This window comes from Panicum virgatum, chromosome 4N (genome assembly GCF_016808335.1).
Source record: "Panicum virgatum strain AP13 chromosome 4N, P.virgatum_v5, whole genome shotgun sequence".
Taxonomy (NCBI): domain Eukaryota; kingdom Viridiplantae; phylum Streptophyta; class Magnoliopsida; order Poales; family Poaceae; genus Panicum; species Panicum virgatum.
Genome location: NC_053148.1, coordinates 11753815 through 11774851, shown reverse-complemented (window position 1 = coordinate 11774851; position 21037 = coordinate 11753815). Strand labels below are relative to the sequence as shown.

At 47.8% G+C, this 21037-nt stretch overlaps 1 long non-coding RNA gene and 1 other non-coding gene across 2 annotated transcripts; both read right to left on the bottom strand.

Annotated features, from left to right (window-relative positions):
• LOC120670772 lies at positions 1 to 19821 on the bottom strand. The gene is made up of 2 exons (XR_005673366.1): positions 19606 to 19821; positions 1 to 317 (listed from the first exon to the last, which is right to left on the bottom strand). It is a non-coding gene; the product is annotated as an uncharacterized LOC120670772 (long non-coding RNA).
• Positions 17686 to 17784, bottom strand: LOC120671721. The gene has a single exon (XR_005673812.1). It is a non-coding gene; the product is annotated as a small nucleolar RNA R44/J54/Z268 family (small nucleolar RNA).
• Positions 19822 to 21037: the final 1216 nt, after the last annotated feature.

Here is a 21037-nt window from a genome sequence, read left to right as displayed (position 1 = left end):
TGATAGCATGTGTAATAAACTAATAACAAAACCCTTCACAGCCCCATTTGATTTACAACCCAAAAAAGAAATCACAAAAACTTAAGTAAATCACGTTGCAGTTAAGAAATCAAGACAGCAATTGCCAAACCGGACCACAAAGAAAGAACACTAAAAGCCAAAGATTCTAAAGAAAAATGGGGGGCATTCTCGGCATCTGTCAATCTGTCATTCTGTCAAGCCTTCATAATCTTTGCATCTACATTGACATTCCACGGAGCTCACTTGGCCAGCTTGGTTGAAGAATCACACACATCCACACACAGGTAGCCACCAGCCTGCAGCAAGAAAAGAGAGAGAGAGAGAGAGACAGAGATAAGGGCCAAGAACTCAAGAAGGCATAAGAGAGGAGATATTATCAACCAGAATGACCAAGCAGGCTTCAACGCAGGCTTCGACAGGAGAAGCGCATTCTGATCTCCGTTCTTAATGCAATCATAATCACTAGGCTGGTATACCAGAATGCCTGTCCCCTTAACAAAAAAAACATTGGGACTTTGGCTTACAAATGAAACATATTAGATTTTTTTTCTAGGCACCAATGTCCCCCCTGTCTGTGGTGAAAGTGTAGGAGGGTAAAATGATTGATTTTTTCCTTCAAACCCTAGATGGGTGGGTATATATAGACCTATACATGAGCCTCTTAATGGGCCTCTATACATGGGCTCAATATACTCCAACACCCCCCCGCAGTCTGAACTACCGGCGCAGCGGTGTTCAAGACTGGACAATAAGAAAGCCAACACCCTCCCGCAATCTGAACTACCGGCGCAGCGGTGTTCAAGACTGGACAAGAAGAGAGTACAAAAGGGCAAATACCCCCCCCCCCCCCCCGCAGCCACAACTAGCCACCGGCTACGTTGAGGCTGGAGCGAAACTCCGAGAAGGTCGAGGAGGGCAGTCCTTTGGTGAAGATGTCAGCAAACTAGGAGGTAGTCGGGACATGGAGTACCCGAACATCGTGGCGACTCTGTCGCGCACGAAGTGTAGGTCGATCTCCACATGCTTCGTCCGCTGATGCTGGACGGGGTTGGTGGAGAGATACACGGCGCTGACGTTGTCGCAGTAGACGAGCGTGCTCTTGGCGAGCGGGCTGTGGAGCTCCGCCAAGAGCTGTCGTAGCCAGAACACCTCCGCCACACCGTTAGCGACAGCACGGTACTACGCCTCGGCACTGGAGCGGGAGACAACTGGCTGCCACTTGGACGACCAGGAGACCAGGTTGCTGCCCAGGAAGACGGCGTAGTCGGAAGTGGAGCGGCGAGTGTCCGGGTAGCCAGCCCAGTCGGCGTTGGTGTAGACAACCAGCTCAGCTGAGGACGAGCGGTGAAGCACCAGGCCGAGGTCCACAGTGCCACGGACGTAGCGGAGGAGACGCTTCAGGGCAGCAAGGTGTGACTCCCGGGGATCATGCATATGGAGATAGACCTGCTGGACAGCGTAGGTGAGATCCGGCCTGGTGAAGGTGAGGTACTGCAAAGTGCCGGCCAGACTCCGGTAGGCAGTAGGATCAGCCACCGGATCACCCAGATCAGCAGACAACTTCGCCTGAGTGTCGACAGGAGTGGAGCAGGGCTTGCAATCAGTCATCCCAGCCCGCTCCAGGATATCGAGGGCGTACTGTAGCTGGTGAAGGAGAAGACCAGACGGGTGAGGCTCAACAGTGACGCCCAACAAGTGGTGGAGCTGACCGAGATCCTTCATAGCGAACTCCTGCTGCAGAGAGGAGATGACACTCTGAAGTAACTGCTGACTGGAGGCTGCGAGCACAATGTCGTCGACGTATAGCAGCAAATAGGTTGTCTCATCCCCACGGCGGTAGACGAAGAGAGAAGTGTCAGACTTGGCCTCGGTGAACCCCAATGTCAGCAAGAACGTGGCGAACCGAGAGTACCAAGCCCGAGGAGCCTGCTTCAGACCATAGAGAGACTTGTTGAGCCGGCAGACCATATCCAGACGACTCGAGTCCACAAATCCCGCTGGCTGAGAGCAGTAGACAGTCTCTGACAAGGTGCCGTGATGAAACGCATTCTTCACGTCCAGCTGGTGCACTGGCAAAGATCGCGAGAGCGCAAGCGAGAGGACCGTGCGCACCGTAGCAGGCTTCACAACCGGGCTAAAGGTCTCATCATAGTCCACACCAGGCCACTGAGTGAACCCCCGGAGAACCCAGCGAGCCTTGTATCGCTCCAGTGTGCCATCAGCCCGACGCTTATGCATCCAGATCCACTTGCCAGTCACCACATTGCAACCAGACGGACGCGGCATGAGATCACACGTCTGGTTTGCAAGAAGAGCCGCGTACTCCTCTTCCATCGCGTGATGCCAGTGAGGATCCGCCAAGGCGTCGCGGACAGAGGAGGGTACCGGAGAGACCCGCAGTGGCGGAGAGAGTCGCGGCCTGGGACGCCATCCGCCGAGTCACCATGGGATGGATATGCCGAGGATCCCGATGGATGACCGGTGGGTGGTACACCTCCGGCTTGGCTCGAGAGGGAGCCGGAGGAGGCGGCGACGGTGAGGGCTCCGGTGGCGGCATCGCAGGAGCCTCCGGAGCAGGAGGCGGTGCCGGTGTCGACGCCGAACGTCGCCGGTACACTTGCACCGGCTCAGCGTACCGCTGCGGCGCCGGGTTCGGCTTCGAGCGACGCCGGTACACCTGTACCGGCTAAGCGTACCGCTCAGGTGTAGGGGAAGGCACTGGGGCCACACGTGGCGCAGTGGGAGACACCGGGTCCGTGCGCGGCATGACCGGAGGTCCGGGGGCCGCGCGTGGCGCGACCGCAGGCACCGGGGCCAGCTCGGCGCAGCAGGGATCACCGGAAGCGGTGCCGGTACGCCGGGAAAATCGGCAGGAAAAGGACAGACAGGTAATGGTGGCTTCACCACCGGGTCAGTCGGAAATAGAAACGCCAGCTCGGGATTAGAAGAAGGTGTGGAGGAGGCGGAGTAGGGAAAATCCGACTCGTCGAAGACGACGTGTCGGGAGATCAGAACGCGGTGAGAGGTGAGGTCAAAGCATCGGTACCCCTTGTGGTCAGGGGAGTACCCGAGAAACACACAACGAGTCGAGCGGGGCGCCTGTGGCAGCACCGCCCAAAATAATCTGGCTCAAATGCGCTAACCATCACCCTAAAGGTAATCCCGGCTAACACGCACTCCAAACGGAGTAATCCGGCAGGGCTGTCGGGTAAAGTCCCGAAGAATCCACCTGAGCGTCGATCGAACCCAAAGCTTACATACAACCCGCACGAAGGTGAGTCCAGAGAGTACAACATTTCACAATTATATTATATTACCGAGTCTTAACTTAATTATTACAAATCAAGTTTGAAATCTCAGAAAGGTACTTGAAGTTCAAATTGAAAGTAGTTCAGAGTTCAACTGCAGCGGAAATAAAACAAGTTCTAAATGACGATACAAGATGTCATGATGAAGCCCGTACATGACATCACTCGACGTTGTCATCGTTGGCCGGAGTTGAATCCCACTCCACCGACCAACCAGGGGGTAAGGTACACGACCAAGTCAAGCTAGCTATCTGATCTTCAAACATATCACCTGAAACAAAGTTGAGCCACAAGCAAGGCTGAGTATACTAATACTTAGCAAGGCTTACCCGACTAGGATATACTTAGCCCTCTAACTAGACATGCAAGGCTTTTGGCTTGAGGGGTTTGTTTTTGCCGAAAAGCAATAAAGAGTAAGTCCTTATTTTTAGATTTTAGCTTTCAAGTTCTAGTTCAATTAACCATTCTACATTAGCATCTATCCAATAGCATACATGGTGAAAAACAATTATTTTCATCATTCAACCATATTCCTCATAATCAATGTTCCACTTCTTACTCTATGTGGCAAAAGGGTTAAGCAGTCACAATATCCATGAGAGGCGGACGATTCGAATCGAATTTGTTAACCTGGCCAGGCAAACCTAAACACACGCATGGAAACCGAGTCCCCACGCAACATTTCCCCTTTCTTTTCGGCTCGTGCATCAGGGTCACCCCCTTCGACTATAAGAGCCCCATGCCACGGTCGACGCCGGGTCGTGAACACGCTTGCACCCGCATGTGGCCGCATGAGAAACAACGTTCAAAGAGGGTGAGGGAAAAGTCCACTCCCCGGGCCGATCAGGTACTTAAGCTTACCGGTTACCATATTTCTCGGCATGTGGTTAGTACGTTCAAACGCTTAACCACCACTACGACACACTGCGGCCTTATCCATTTTCACTAAACAGACGGGTCATCATAAGTACCACAGCCCCGCCCGTGAGCCTTATAGTTGTAGTATGTAGTGGACATTCAATTCCTAAATTATCGCGAGTGTCAGGAAATCACTCGACTTCTACCGAACCATTAGCCTAGCCAACTAGCGACCTAAACCAACTAGTGTTCAAGCATAGGTACCTAGGATCATGCAACTAAGGTTTCAATCAACTCCTGTAAACATAAATGCACAAGTAAATAGAAATATAAGCAGTTGCATAAATCTACAATAGATAGGACATGCTCCGGGGCTTGCCTTGCTAAGCAAAGTTAGCCTTGGGCTCTTCCGAACTTTGGTTCGGGTCTTCGGTGGCTCCAGTTAGATTCACTTGAGCTTCACGCTGCTCACTCTCGGACTCGAGCACCAGCTCGTACGTACCGTCGGCGAGAGTAGTCGAATCTACACGAGATGCATATGCATGAGTTTACGTGATGATCTCAATTCATGATTTAATTCACTATAAAGTTGCAAACCAACACGACTCCAGTTAAGTTGGAGATTATGTTCTCTTTATTGGGCAATCGTTTATAGAGTACTATCTAACATGATTTTATTCATAAAAGGACTAGGAGTTTGTTGTCTTTCATTTTCTTGACATGTAGAAATGATATTTTTCTTAATTAACACTATACTAACCTGTAACGCCATAACTAGGGTTACATATACTTTCTGGTACTCAAATTTTTATGCAAGGTACATATCTGAGTAACATGCCTACTGTGAAATTTTTAGCTAATTTCATTGAGCATATTGATTATTAAAAAGACATTAAACAGCTACTACTAGGAGCAAGATTCATTTATACAGAACAAACCACACAAGTAAAGAGGCTACAATTTTTACTGAGGCTTCATATTATTATGTGTCATCTACTGTTAATTTTTCAGATTTTATGGGGTAGTAAAAAGAGCATGAAAAATAGATAAACATATAGTTGTATGGACCAAAACTAATTTCCATAGACTGTTACACTAAGATTCTGAGCCTTAAAATTTATAAAAATGGTTCCCAATTTAATTAAAGACTGTATTAAAAATATTAGATTTTTCCAGGCAAAGAAACTATTTTTCATGATTTAGTACATTTCTTCCAACCATAAATTATTGGGACCAGTTTGACTTAACTAAAAATTGCCAAACTTTTTCTGAAGAATAAATGCATCTATATAGAGCAACTGTAAAAGCTTCAGATCATGAATCCTATCAGAACAACTTGGATAAATAAAACTATTTAACCTAGGCATAAAGCAAGACCTAAGCAAACCTATAGCTAGGCATGATAACTGACTACAAACTTTTACACAAGGCTATGAATCTAACATGTAACACACTGACGAAAAATGGCCAACATATCATGCATGTAACTTGAGATCTAATAAAAGCTATATTTTCCTTGTGTTTTAAATAAAGCAAAAATTATTGAGAAAATGAAAAAGTTCATTTAAGGAAAGTTGTAGATCTAGTCACAAGGATTCCAGAACAGTTGAGTTTGCATTTTTCCGATTTTTCTACGAATTTATATCGATTTTACAAATTCACTGTTTTTGGAAACAAAAAGAAAAACAAAACCGACTCTCGCATATATACCCCTAGAAGGTTTTGGGGAATTGCAAATAGGTCCCCGCCAGACTTAACAGTGGAGGGCGGACCTTGGGGGCCGAAATCCAGCGAGGTTGCTCGCCGACGGCGAGGGGGAAGTGGAGGATTAGCACCAGGGGGTCAAGTGGAACCCGTAGGTGGTCTCGGTGTGCGCGGAGGTGGCCTGTGGCGCGCCGGCCACAGTGAGCAGGGGCGGGGGGCGGGCGGACGTGGCGGCGGCGGCGCTCCGCCGGCTTTGGGCGGTGGAGGTCGGGTCGTCGAGCACCGGTGGGAGGTGGGGGAGCTCGTGGGCGAGTTGGTTTGGGTCGAGGAGGGGCAGAAGGGATAGCTCCGCGTGGACAGGGGAGGGCGGAGGTGGTGTTCCGGTGGCAGTCTGGGGGCGGGAGCAGGCCGATGAGCTTCGCCTGATGCATGAGATGCTCGTGGTTGGGTTGAGTTGGCTCGGCGGTGGCCTATAGGGGGACCTCCACGGTGAGGTTGGGCGCGGCGGCGGCAATGGTGCGGCACCGGCGGTGGCGCTGGCGTTCTGGCTCGGTGGGGCAAGAAGCGGGCGGTTTAGGGGCCCTGGGAGGTGGAGTGGGTGGTGGTGAAGTTGCTCCGGGGTGGGCAGGGGTGGAGGTCGAGCGGAGGGGGCAGCTCGACGGCGAGGTCGAGCGGCGGCACGGCAATGGTGGCGGCTGTGGCTCGCGGGCGCGCGAGCAGAGGCTTGCCTCGACTTTTATGGGCGAGCAGGAGGAGGAGAGGGGCTGGGCACGTCGGTCTCGGGGCAGGACGGGAAGCTCGGGCAGCAGCCGCGGCCCTCGGCCGGACGCAGCTGGCGCCGAGCGACCGTCGGAGCGTGGCGTGCGCGGGCGGAGCGGAGCGTCAGCGACGGCCAGGGCGCGGCGAGTGCTCGAGTGGGGTGGTGATGGCGCGATGCAGCGAGGCAGCAGCGCGGCGGCAACAGGCTCAGCGAACGGGCGGTAGCGGCGCAGCGCGCGCGGGTGTGCGCGCTCGAGTGGCTCGGCGTGCGCAGAGAAGCCAGGGAGAGCGAGGGAGAGAGAGAAATAGAGTAGAGTGAGAAAGAGAGCGGTCAACGTGTTGACTCGGGATTTTCTCAAATTTTTTACATGGAAACTCGAAATGTTTGAACATGAAAGTTGTTCAAAATTCAATTTCCTACAACTTTCCTTTCAGGCCAAAATTCGTTTGAGCAATGATTTGAATGTTAAAAATTTGAAATCAAGTTTAAATGAAAACCCCCTAAACCTACTGTTTTTCTGGTTTTTCTCAAAATTTCATGTTGTAATTTGAAAAACTTTGAATACGAAAGTTGTTTGTCTTGTAAAACTCTAGAACTTTTGTTTTGGGCAAAGATTAATTTAAGCTATGGTTTGCACTTTGTATTTTCGGATCTTTTCAGCATTTCCTGAAATTAATTATGGGAGAAAATGTAATGTGGATCGACTTATCATTTCATGTGCAAAAACTCACTTTCTTCCCATGGCTTCAACTAGACTTTGGTTTATCATGATTTTTGTGAGGTGCCTATGAAATTTCATAAGCAAACTTGCATCAGTTTAAAAACTATTTAAAGTTTTCGACCTGTGCACATATACACTTAGACACACATACATACACATCTATTTCAACGTTTCTTGGTTAAGGATGCATGATTTGGTGCTAATGACTCTGGTTTATCTAATTAAACACCTGAGGTGTCACAGGCTACCCCCCTTAAAAAGAATCTCGTCCCGAGATTCGGGTGAGTAAAATTAGAGGGGAAATGTGCATGTGCCTTGGAGTGAGATTTGGAAAACACAAAAAAAATTTGGTTTAGATAACCTTCAATGTCCTGCGTGTCTTCATCCTCGGTATGGTGACTCCTGAGGATCTTATACGTATATGATTGAATAGTTGCACTGGCACATGCGTAGCATGGTAAACAACAGGATCAACTCTACTACTACTTGAGGCATTTTTAACCCGAGATCTTATTACGTGGCATAAGCAAGGTTTTCTCAAGACATTCTTGCTCAAAGTTGCTTTTATTTTAATGGAGTTGATATTTGTTTTGAGAAAAATAATGTATTATGGAAATGCCAACATGCCATGAGATCGATGATACAATGCATGGATGCGATGGCCTATGCATTAATGAAATAATGCACATGGTGTGAGGCCTTGGTTATGATGTGCCGGTCATGATGTATGATGATAGTGCATATGGTTATGCGCATAGTGTGCATATGGGCATGTGATGCACACACTGCAATGCAGGTTAGTAATCTAGAAGGTTATGCTAGTACCTACTATTTTTGTTGGCCCAAAACAGAACCCAAGTCAATGCAATACTCAGGTTACGAAAAATAGATTTTCATGGAGTCGCTATCACGGACCAAGATACCAGCACGCACCTAGTAGCGCAACGTATGGCTGCAGCACATACGAAGCCCTAGGTTCCGTCGCGGCACCATAGGTCAGTGATGAACACCACGGCAAGGTAAAAATATAGCAACCCGAATAATGCACGTGGCTGGAAAGGAAGATAGGGAGCCATGTGGTAATCAGAAGTCCTTCCAAGACGCATAGGATGTTAACTGAGACTGAGTCCTAAGATGCATATAATTTATCAATGGCCATGCAACAACCATGCATGTAATGATCCTACATGATATCCCCGTATTTGTATGCACCATTTTTAGTTTTCAACAGAATTATATGAGCAAGAAGAGCAACTGAGATTTCCTGTAACTCATCCGAGGGAAGCACCTTTACTCGTCTTCGAAATACTAACTAAGTTGCTAGGTGGGTTGGATAGGAGAATGTACCCTTCCTTTCTGGTGTACCTTCAGGAAGATCGGCAAGTGTGGTGACTTTAACCCTTTGTTGCAGAATAGTCTGTCTCGTGTCCTTATTCTTGTTGCTCTGTATAAAATCTTGACCCTGTTTTGGTCGTCTGGGCTAGGAGCAGTCTCGAGCAAAGTGGTTAGGATTCCCACAATTGAAGCAACATTTCATCTTGCTTGAACCACCAGGCGGTTTGTTAACTAAGGATGTACTGGCAGGCACACCTACTGAACCTTTCTTGGGCGTAGTGCACCTGGCAAGGTCCATCGTTTCCCGGACAGGCGAGCGAGTTCTTGCTCTTAAGACGGTGTTGGCGTTAATAGTGTTGCTAGTCTGCCGTCTACCACGTGGAACGAATTCTGTGCATGTAATTTCCCATCCATCCAAATCTATGTTGCTTGGGCCATGCTTGAGAGTCCGACACGTTAGTTGGTGATCCTTAAGCTTCATCGGAAGTCGTGATGGTGGCATTAGAGAGTCGGAGAAAACATCCTTTGTCTCCGTTATCTCCTCATTGAGCTCTTGATAGCCTACAACCTGAGGTTGGTGTACATTGTGCTCATCCGGTTGAAAGTGTTGTTGCAGCAGGAATTGACCAATCGCTACCTGTCCCTGGACAAGCTGTCGAAGCAGAACAGTCTGGACATCCATGAATTCAGCCAGGTCGCACGGTGGTGGTGGCAGTGTGGGCTGTTCACTACCACTAGCACTTCCTAAGCCTTCAGGGGTATCGTGTATCCATGGATCCATCTGCAATGTGCAAATTTTTCCTTTAATTTGGGATCCACAATAATTTCATGCTGAATAGGATAAGTGTGGAAATACGTCGAACTCAAACGGTCACAGACACGCTGGGGGCAGAATACTGGTCTTTACCAGAAAATTCATATCTCCCGCTCTCTTCCCCAAAAATTCTCAAATTTCACCCGAACATGCCTAAGATAGTTGTGCACAACTTTGCTAGTCAACCCTTGGGCTATATCAGACTCTAAGATGGTCATATCTTTAGGTTTTCCAGTGACTGTCCACCTAGAAATTCCAGCAAACAAAGAGCTAGTGAACTGAGTGTGGTAAGCCAAAAATTACCAAATTTTAACAGTAGCTAGATGAGTAAATTTGCTACAAGTTTGGTGTTGAACATTTCTGCAAAATACTTCTCTCGGATGGCCTAAAAATTCATGCAACCGAAGTGCTCAAAACTGGCAGAAAACAGGGTATCAAAGTTTCTAGTGTACCCCTCTGTATACTTAGTCGAAAAAATTCTCTAATTTTAACAACAGGTAGTAGAAAAATTTTGGAGTAAATTTCTCCTTGTGCACTTCAGCATATAAAGTCCTTGATATAACCAATAAGTCCCATCTCTCTAGATACGGCAGAAAAGACAGATTTCTAGATAGACCTTGATCGAGAGAAAAGAACCGTGCTCATATGCAAACCTTAACATTCTCTACTAATCCACATCCATTTTCATTGGTTTTCAATTTATGATCATGATGCATGCACGACCTATTCGTCCTCACAAGAAAAACAATTGCCAAATAGCTTTGGTCTTACGGGGTTAGCACCGGTGGCATGGTACACTTTACGTCTCTCCCTATATATATATCTAGCCGAGTTCTAACCGTTCTTAACTTACGTAATCGTGGTTAGTGTACCTGCAGAAAATTGATAGATATATATTCATTGAACCTTTCATGCCAGCACACATGAAAGCGTCCCCATACATTACCGTTCACTATAGAAGCGGCATCCATGCGTCCAACACTGCATGGACAGCGCTCATACGCTACCGAGGTGACGTATTCACGGTTCCTCTTACTCCCAATATAATCGACTGATGGTCGGTATATTGGCAGCAGCTCAAGTAGGCCACTGCTTGAGCGCAGCGTTCGGTTAGCATCACCGACGGGAAGGTCAGTCTCCCTCAGCTGACTGAGTATACTTTACTCCCAATATAGCCAACTAATAGTTGGTATATTGGCAGCACCTTAAGTAAGCCACTGCTTGAGGGCAGCGTTCGGCTCGCATCACCGACGGGAAGGTCAAACTCTCTCAGTTGACTAAGGATCCTTACCGTCTTACCTTAGCGTAGGTGCGTCGTTACATAATGTAAAGTACTGAATTTAAAGTACAGAAAGAAATGTGCTGGAAGTCAGTCATAAATAAACCATAAGTTAGATAGCCACCTAGTACTCCCATAATTTCTCCCTAGGGCTTTACGTACTATGCACAATCCTTAGCGAACCAACGTATTTTCCAAACGCGATTGTGTGGCTAAGTTTTAAGGAAAACTTTTGAAATCTAGTCGCACTCTCGGGTGTGCGCTTTGTTCAGCTCTGATACCAGCTGTGGCAGCACCGCCCAAATTAATCCGGCTCAAGTGCGCTAACCATCAACCTAAAGGTAATCCCGGCTAACACGCACTTCAAATGGAGTAATCCGACAGGGCTGTCGGGTAAAGTCCCGAAGAATCCACCTGAGCGTCGATCGAACCCAAAGCTTACATACAACCCTCACGAAGGTGAGTCCAGAGAGTACAACATTTCACAATTATATTACATTACCGAGTCTTAACATAATTATTACAACCAGCTCGTACGTACCGTCGGCGAGAGTAGTCGAATCTACACGAGATGCATATGCATGAGTTTACGTGATGATCTCTATTCATGATTTAATTCACTATAAAGTTGCAAACCAACACGACTCCAGTTAAGTTGGAGATTATGTTCTCTTTATTGGGCAATCGTTTATAGAGTACTATCTAACATGATTTTATTCATAAAAGGACTAGGAGTTTGTTGTCTTTCATTTTCTTGACATGTAGAACTGATATTTTTCTTAATTAACACTATACTAACCTGTAACGCCATAACTAGGGTTACATATACTTTCTGGTACTGAAATTTTTATGCAAGGTACATATCTGAGTAACATGCCTACTGTGAAATTTTTAGCTAATTTCATTGAGCATATTGATTATTAAAAAGACATTAAACAGCTACTACTAGGAGCAAGATTCATTTATACAGAACAAACCACAAAAGTAAAGATGCTACAATTTTTACTGAGGCTTCCTATTATTATGTGTCGTCTACTGTTAATTTTTCAGATTTTATGGAGCAGTAAAAAGAGCATGAAAAATAGAGAAACATATAGCTGTATGGATCAAAACTAATTTCCATAGACTGTTACACTAAGAATCTGAGCCTTAAAATTTATAGAAATGGTTCCCAACTTAATTAAAGACTGTATTAAAAATATTAGATTTTTCCAGGCAAAGAAACTATTTTTCATGATTTAGTACATTTCTTCCAACCATAAATTATTGGGACCAATTTGACTTAACTAAAAAATGCCAAACTTTTTCTGAAGAATAAATGCATCTATATAGAGCAACTGTAAAATCTTCAGACCATGAATCCTATAAGAACAACTTGGATAAATAAAAATATTTAACCTAGGCATAAAGCAAGACCTAAGTAAACCTATAGCTAGGCATGATAACTGACTACGAAACTTTTACACAAGGCTATGAATCTAACATGTAACACACTGACCAAAAATGGCCAACAGATCATGCATGTGAGGTGCCTATGAAATTTCATAAGCAAACTTGCATCAGTTTAAAAACTATTTAAAGTTTTCGACCTGTGCACATATACACTTAGACACACATACATACACATCTATTTCAACGTTTCTTAGTTAAGGATGCATGATTTTGTGCTAATGACTCTGGTTTATCTAATTAAACACCTGAGGTGTCACAGCGCCAGCTTGTGAGAAGCGGTGGCGGAGGTGTTAGGGTAACACGCACACCCGAAGAACCGAAGGTGGTCGTAGCGAGGAGGGGTACCGAAAAGAGCGTGATGTGGAGTGGGAGCAGGAGAAGTAGCGGACGGAAGGCGGTTGAGCAGGTAGGTGGCGGTGTGGAGGCTCTCAGCCCAGACGCACGGGGGGAGAGAAGCTTGGATCAGAAGGGTGCGCACGACGTCGTTCGTCGTGCGAATCATCCGCTCAGCCTTGCCGTTCTGAGGAGAGGTATACGGACAAGACATACACAGCTGAACACCCCGAGACAGGAAGAAAGACCGAGAGGTGGAGTTATCAAACTCCCGCCCGTTGTCACACTGGACGGCCTTAACGGTGAGGCCGAACTGAGTGGACACCCAGACAAAGAAGTGGAGGAGGGTGGGGAAGGTCTCAGACTTGGCGCGCAAAGGGAAAGTCCAAGAGTAATGAGAAAAATCATCAACAATGACCAGATAATATATATAGCCAGACATGCTGAGTACAGGAGATGTCCACAGGTCACAGTGTATGAGATCAAAAGCATGCGCAGCATGCGAAGAAGAAAAAGAAAACGAAAGTCTAACATGACGACCCAACTGGCACGCATGACAGAGGTGCTCAGCAGGAGCCCTAGTACATGGAACATCGGTACTACAGCGGAGCTGTGCCAAAACGTCGCGGCCGGGGTGGCCGAGCTGGCGGTGCCAGGTGGTGGAAGAAGGCGTCACGGCAAAAGCAGAAGACGAAGAAGCCGAAGGCGAGGCAGCGGAAGCAGGAAATCGAAGAGTGTAAAGGGGCCCCGGGCTGTCACATCGGAGGAGCGGACGCCGGGAAGCTGAATCCTTCATAGTAAGACCAGAGGAGTCAAATTCGATAGAACATGAGTTGTCAGCAGTAAACTAGCGAATAGAAAGAAGGTTGTGAACCATTTGAGGAGCAACAAGAACATTAGGAAGACGAGGAGCAGAACCCACGGCGGTGACAGGAAGGCAAGACCCATCACCCACCATGATAGAAGAAGGACAAGAGGGGTGTGGGGGTTGGACAGAAGAGAGGATTTCAGCATCGGGAGTGGTGTGGAACGAGGCACCCGAGTCGGCGATCCACTCGGTGCTGGTCGGCGGCGTCAGTCCCATGGTGCTGAAGGACTGCGCCAGAGCGGCCTAGTCCCAAACCCCCGGCCAGGTCAGCTGCTGGCTGGGCTAAGCGGGCGGGGTCCAGGACAGCGCGAAGAGTGGAGCAGCGCCAATGAACATGGCCGCCGGCTGGAGCTGAGGACGAGGCCCCCCTCCTGGACCCTGAAATGGCCACATCGAGATGCGCCCTGACCATGGGTTGCTGAAGGATGGCTAGGGCGTACCTCCAGCGGCAGGGGCAGGAGCGGGAGCCGGAGCTGGTGTCGCCGCGCCCCGACGGCCCCCACCGGTACCAGTACCCCCAGAAGCAGGGCCACCAGTGCCACCGCCACCACCCTGTCGCCGGCGACGTCCACGGCCACCCCATCCTCCGGTCTGCCTGGCGGGAGCAGCACCAAGGAGGGAGGTGGCAGGACCAGCGGAGGAGGCCAGTGGAGCAGCAACGAGCGCGGCGGGGGTGGGCGAGGACGATCCAGGCGCGAGACCCCTGGTGATCTCCTCCAGGGCGAGGTCGTCCCGGACCTGCAGGAAGGTGGGGAAGGGCCTCTGGCGGGCGATCCAGCTCTTCAGGTGGTCGTAGGTGCTGCTCAGGCCCCGCAGGACATTGAGCACCAAGACCCGATCGGACACCGGATCCCCGAGGTCGTGAAGAGCATCGGCCATACTCTTCATCCGCCGGCAGTACTCACCGACGGAGAGGTCCCCATGCACGAAGGTGCGGAAAGTGGCGTCGAGCTGGAGGGCGCGGTGCTCGGCGTTGCCGAGGAACTGCCCCTCGAGCGCCACCCAAGCCTGTCGCGCGGTGCCGCCGTGGGTCCGGACGAGGTCCTGAAGATCTAGGGAGATGGCCCCGTAGATCCAGGACATGGCGATGCTGTCGAGACACAGCCACGCCACGTCCCGCGCCTCGATCGGCGAGTCGACGAGGACGTGGTCATCGAGGGCGTAGCGGCGAAGGGTGAGGAGGACCTAGTCCCGCCAGCAGCCGTAGGAGGAGGACGCGGGATCGAGGAGGACGGAGACCAGGGCCCTGATGTTCTGGACGCTGGCGGCCTGGAGGTGGAGCTGGGCGACCATGGGGTCGGTCAGGTCGTACCGGGCTCCAGATCCAGCTAGCGGGGCACGGCGGGATAAGGAGCTGCCGGGCTCGGGGTCGACGGGCAGCTAGCCAGAGGAGCCGCGGAGAAAGCGCTCTGCCTCGGCGACCCGGAGGGCGAGGGCATCTGTCGTGGCACGCTCGCGCTCCCAGGCGAGGGCAGCCATGCGGACCCGCTCCTGGGTCGCCGAGGCCTCCGACTTGGCGGCGAGGAGGGCCGCGGTGAGAGCGGCATCGGCCTGCTGCCCTCGGAGTGCCGCGGCAGCGAGCGACGCATCCGCAGGGGGCATCCCGAGCTCGGGCCACGTGGGAGTCGCGACGGCGGGCTGCTTGCCCGCGGCGACCGTGGCGCGATGTGCCTCAGCAGCGGCGGCGACGGCTGCGGGGTCGCTGGTCGGGGCCTGCTGCAGGGGACCTCCGTGGCCCGCGCCTGCAGCGGCAGGAGGACTCTGCAAGGCGGCGGCGGTGGCCACGGGGGGCAGAGGGCCCTGCTCAGGCGGCGCGCCCTGCACAGGCGGCTGCTGTAGGGGCTGCAGGGCGCCCACAGCGGCGGCGCCAGCAGCACCCGCGGCCCCCGCGACGTCCGGCGTGATGGCGGCCAGCGCGGCGGCCGGCGCGCGCCAGGCCGGAGAGCCCCAGGCGGCGGCGCCAGTGCCAGATCCGGCGCCCCCCCCCCCCCACGTCCGCACCCCCCGCGCCGGCAGCAGAGGTGGCGACGACGGCGGCGGATGCAGGGGTCACGGTGGCGGTGGGGCGCCATGCGGCCACAGAAGCAGGGGAGGAAAGAAGTGGAGGGAAGGAGGAAGGGGTGAAGAGGGACGACGCCGAGAGGGGCGGCGCCGGCGGCTACTGGGTAGGGAGGAAGAGAAAAAAAGGAATTAGCCTGATACCATGTAGGAGGGTAAAATGATTGATTTTTTCCTCCAACCCTAGATGGGTGGGTATATATAGACCTATACATGGGCCTCTTAATGGGCCTCTATATATGGGCTCAATATACTCCTAACAGAAAGTTATAAAAAAGTGAAAGCTAGCTCAATACCTACTTCTCAATACCTACTACTGCATGCCTGTTGATGTTGCTGCAAATTTGCATGCCTCCATCTGACATTTGCTCTCAGCTACCTCATTAACAGGATTGGGAATGCAAGCTAGCTACACCTACCACAATTCTTCTGAGACCTTACATATTTGATTGCTTTCTCACGCTCATTGCACATTTAAATGCAGTTAATTTGTTTAGTTTTATATGAGATCATGGAAAAATTGGACAAAAGCTCCACCATTTTCTTTATAACCTCAAGAGGGAAAAAAACACAAAAAGATCTCAATTGCAACGCATATTAGAAAAGCCATTTGGAAAATGGAAGAGAAACACAAAGCTTATAGAGAGAAAAAGTACTTGTTATAAAACGCAATTGTTCAATAAGCATTCTTATACTTGCCAAGCCTTCATAACCATTGCATCTACATATGCATTCCATGGAACACACTTAGCCAGTTTGGTTGATAGAATCACATACAAAGGGGGGGAGAAGGAGAGAGAGGGGGCCTAGGAAGAGATGAGATCCTTCTGGTTATAGTAGTAGTAGCAGCAGCAGCAGCAGATCATCAACCAGAGTGGCTAAGCAGCCTTCAACAGATTAGTGCATTGGGATATTCGCTCTTAATGCAAATTACCAGTAATCATCAGGCTGGTGCATCAGAATGCCCCCATAATAAAACAAAAATCAGAACTTTATGCATGGTAATTCTGCACAAATAATCTTCCAAATGCACAGAATGCACTGGTAGTATGCACTACATGTGCCTGCCAAAGCCTTCATATTTCTTTTTATCTACACACATCATAATCAGAGCCAGCTCAGCCAGCTTGGTGGAAGAAAATCAGACTGCTATGCATGGATGGATCTATAATTTGGAACGGAGGAAGTATATGATCCACCATAGCGGCCAAGCCAGCTTCAATGATCAAGTGTATTCCAACCTTCACTATTAGTGCAGAGGTAATCATCAGGCTAGCAAATCAGTATGCCCCATGAACAAACACGGAAACTGGAATTTTTAGAACATGCTTAAACTGTCAGCTTCCAAATAGCAATTTCTAGAACATGCTTAAACATATCCATGGTTTAAAAAGCATCCACATATCCAACACTTACACCTTAAAATGTCAAAAAGAATATAAATAATAAAAAGACTCAGATTAGGTGCAAATCACCGAGGAATGCTCAAACAAAACCCAAAACCAAACATGATCCTTTCCCAGTAAAAAAAAGACATATGGTGACACGGAGGGACTATGTATGACTGTTTATGTACTGCACTACTACTGATCCACCACTTCAGATCTCCATTCTTAATGCAAAAAATTTGATTATTAAGCTATAATAGAAATATCATTAGGGGTGCAAATAGATGCACCTAAGGCTATCCACCGCCCCTCTTTAGTTCAAACTTTTATACTAGTTTTCCAAAGTGAAATCTCATTTTGAGAAACTAGCATAATTTTTTGAACTAAAGAGGGGCAATGGATACCCTAAGGGGCATTCATTTGCACCTATACATATCATGATATCCCTGATGATCCAAATCAATCTCAGATATAAGAAGACAAAAGGTTTTGAAAGGAAAAAAATAGTGACTACTGTGCAATTAAGAATAGCAAGTTGACCCATAGCTTCATAAGAGCATTCATATTCTAGTCTAGTTGATATCGCATAGAGCAATAGTATCACCAGGGATGCTAAAGAAATCTTATCTTTTAGTCGCAAAAAAAAAGAAATCTTATCTTTTCACCACCAACAAATCAAAATGGTGAAATATTGCAAACCGTAAACCAGCCATGATCCTCCAACGAGCACTTAAATTCATACAAATATACAAGAAGCTTGCAAGAAACAAGGCACCAAAACATAGTTTGGCATCAGAGATTCCCCTAGACGGAATCATCATGGTATTGTGTCCACAATTTAAATCAGGAGATGTGGATGTCTTTGTCTTCCTCATCATCTGCCTTTCTTTTGTAGTGAAATGATGTATACCAGCCAAGTTTCCTCAACAAAAGAATCAGCAAAGATGGCCATATTCCAGAGAATAATCATCCAAGCTCATTTTCAGCCCATGTGGCAAATCAAAAAGAAAGGTACCTGGCTACCAGCACAAAAGCACATTGGCCTTCAGATTGTGAGCAAAGTGGGAGTAACAACTATCAGAGAAACAAGTTTTTAGCTACCAAGAACTTGTTAAATCACTAATAATAATCTAGTAGAGGCACTTTTCCGATCTGCCAAACCTTTTGTAATGTTTGCATCTACATAGCATTTCCTAGAGTCTACCTAGCCTGTTTTGAGGACGAGAGACAGAGGTGAATAAACATTTATGAATCAGTGGGAATATTTAGAGCATAGGCCAGAGGGAGTATAACATGACCCAGCACAGCTACTAAGAGGCTTCCATGGAGATGGTATTTAGATCTCTGCTCTCCCAGGTTGACAGATCGTGGTAAACCCACATTACACAAACTTATATCTTATCGTACAATAAGAGATCAGAAACTTTTATAAGAACAAACCAAAATATGAATTGTGTAAGTTAAATAAAGAAAACTAGCATTATCTGATAAAAGAGGCATACACCTATTGCTAGCATGGTGTAACAGGAATCAAACTCTTACACTCCATAAGCTATATCAAAACTGGAATTAGATTGCATCAGAGATTCCCCTAGACAGAGTCGTCATGCTATTTAGCCCCTATGAGTCAGGAGCACTGCAGATGCAATTGCATTTGCTTCTCATCATCTGCATTGTTGCCCATAGGGTGAAATATTGCAAGTTTGCATCTCAAAAATCAGTCGCAAAACCATTAGCACGACACCAACCAAATCAAAAGCAGCACGGCTTCATTGCAGTATTTCAAAATCAAAACAACTTTTGAATTAGTGATGAACTCATTAAACAAGCCCTTGTTTAGATGCCTTCAAAATTTCAAAACTTTATAAGATTTCTCATCACATCGAATCTTTGAACGCATGCATGAAGTATTAAATGTAGCTAAACAAAATAACTAATTACACAGTTTGTATATAATTTGCGAGACGAATTTTTTGAGCCTAGCTAACCCATGGTGAGACAATAATTACCAAATACAAAAGAAAGTGCTACAGCACTTTACACCCAAAACTTTATGCATCTAAACAAGGGGCAAGTTAACACAAGGGCATTCTTCCAACCTGCAATAGCCTTCATAACTTTTGCATCTACAGACGCCTTCCTCGGAGCCCACTCAGCCTGCTCAGTGGAATTGCAGAAGAGCAGCAGAGGACATATGTATATATGCATGCATCCTATGCGTGCGTGTGTGTGTGTGTGTGTCAACGAGCCGAGCAGATCAACCCCTTCTTCGCCGTGCTATGTCTGCATGTGCAAAAACATAGCACGACAGTGGGAAGTGGCAGGGCTGTCAACGAGCAGAGGTCGAGCTTGCCTGCCTGCCATGAGCCACCACAGCAGTCAAGCGGGCTTCGACGAGGAAGCTCAATCAGATCTCCGTTCTTGTGCAAACAATGCTAATCATCAGGCTGGCAGATCAGAATATCCCCATGCGAAAAAAAAACTATTCAAGTACTCAGTTCAGAAATCAGGCTGAACCCCTAGTTCATAAATCCAGGGCCTCAAAACCATCAAATAGATCCAGGGCCTCAAAACCATCAAGGATCCGCATAAAAACCGAGTGATCTCTCGAAGTATAACAACATCAAGGGCCACGCTACCTAATCCGCAAAAAAAAAAGGAAAAGCGGAAGACTCAAGGAACAAAGAGGAAAAAGGCAGGGTGTACGAATGGAGGTTGGCATCGGAGATTCTCCTGCCGCCGACCCGTATCGGCAGCTAAGGTCGCCGCAGATTTGCCTGGCTCCTCGGCATTCGCTTGCTCTTGCTCCGGTGGCGAGGTGTAGAAATGTGGCGGCTGGTGATGGATCTATGATGGCTCATCCCACATAGTTGCAGTTGCACGAGAGCTGACAGCCCGTTCGGTTGAACTTAAAAGCGCTGGCTGGGCTGGCTTGAGACATATCTGGTGCAATCACAAAACTGGTCCGACTAAAATGGTTTTCAAAAAATTCTGAAAAAAATCATGAATGTACATCTCGGTCTACCCCATTTATATATAAAATTTCATGATCAAATTCATCTTACTCTAGCAGTTACAAAAAAGACAAATTTGGGCTGCATTTGAACGTTACTTATTGTCAGAAAATTTGTCTTTTTTGTAACTGCAAGTGTAAGATGAATTTGATCGTGGAAATTTATATGTAGATGGGGTAGACCGAGATGTACAATTATGATTTTTTTTAGAATTTTTTGAAAATCTTTTTAGTCGGATTGCACGGTGATTTCACCAGTTCCGTGATTGCACCAGATATGTCTCCGAGCTGGAGTGCTGGCTGAAATCACTGTTTCTACTGGGAGCTACTGTGCCGACTGGAATTTTTGTAGTTTCAGGCCGACGGGGCAGCTTGCCTCCAGCCGTTCGGCTGCACCTGACCGCCGAACTGCTGGGCCGGCCAGAGCAGCCCAACCAGCGCTTATCTGCTCAGCCGAACAAGGCCTGAGCTGGTTTGGGCTTTGCGGCCCAGTGTAAAAAAGGAATTTTTTCTTTTTTATATTTTTAAAAAATAAAAATTTTAAAAATATATGTCTGTTTTGAAATATTTCAAAAATACCCCCGGTCGCCCCCCCATAAGGCGACAGGCCTTAAGTGTAATTTTTTTTCTTCAAATTTGCAACGATGTCCCTGTCGCCCCCCCACAAGACAGGGGGGTTGTCGCCCCCCCCTCGGACGACCGCTATATAAGCTCCAACCCCCCTTCCCCTCCTCATTTGAGCCCGAAAATTCCACCAAAAATCCAGAAAAAAAGAGAGAGGTGAGGAGAAGGGAAGCGGCGAAGCCCTACCGGATTCAGCACTTGTGATCTGCAGGTTAATACATTTAGTCTATATAATTTTTTATTTAAGTACTACGCATTTAAGTAGGAGTAATTTAAGTAGGGGTGAGTAATTTAATTTAATTAGTGCTATAGTAGAACCATTTAAGTAGGAGTTTAATGATACTTTAGTTTTTAGTTACATAGTAGCAAATTAGTTTAGAAAATTAGTACTACGCATTTATTATTACAATTGCAGTACTATTAGAGACGCGTTTATAAATTAATTACGATTTAGAATAGAATTTGGCATATGCAGTATAGAATTTGAGTGTCATCACGTAG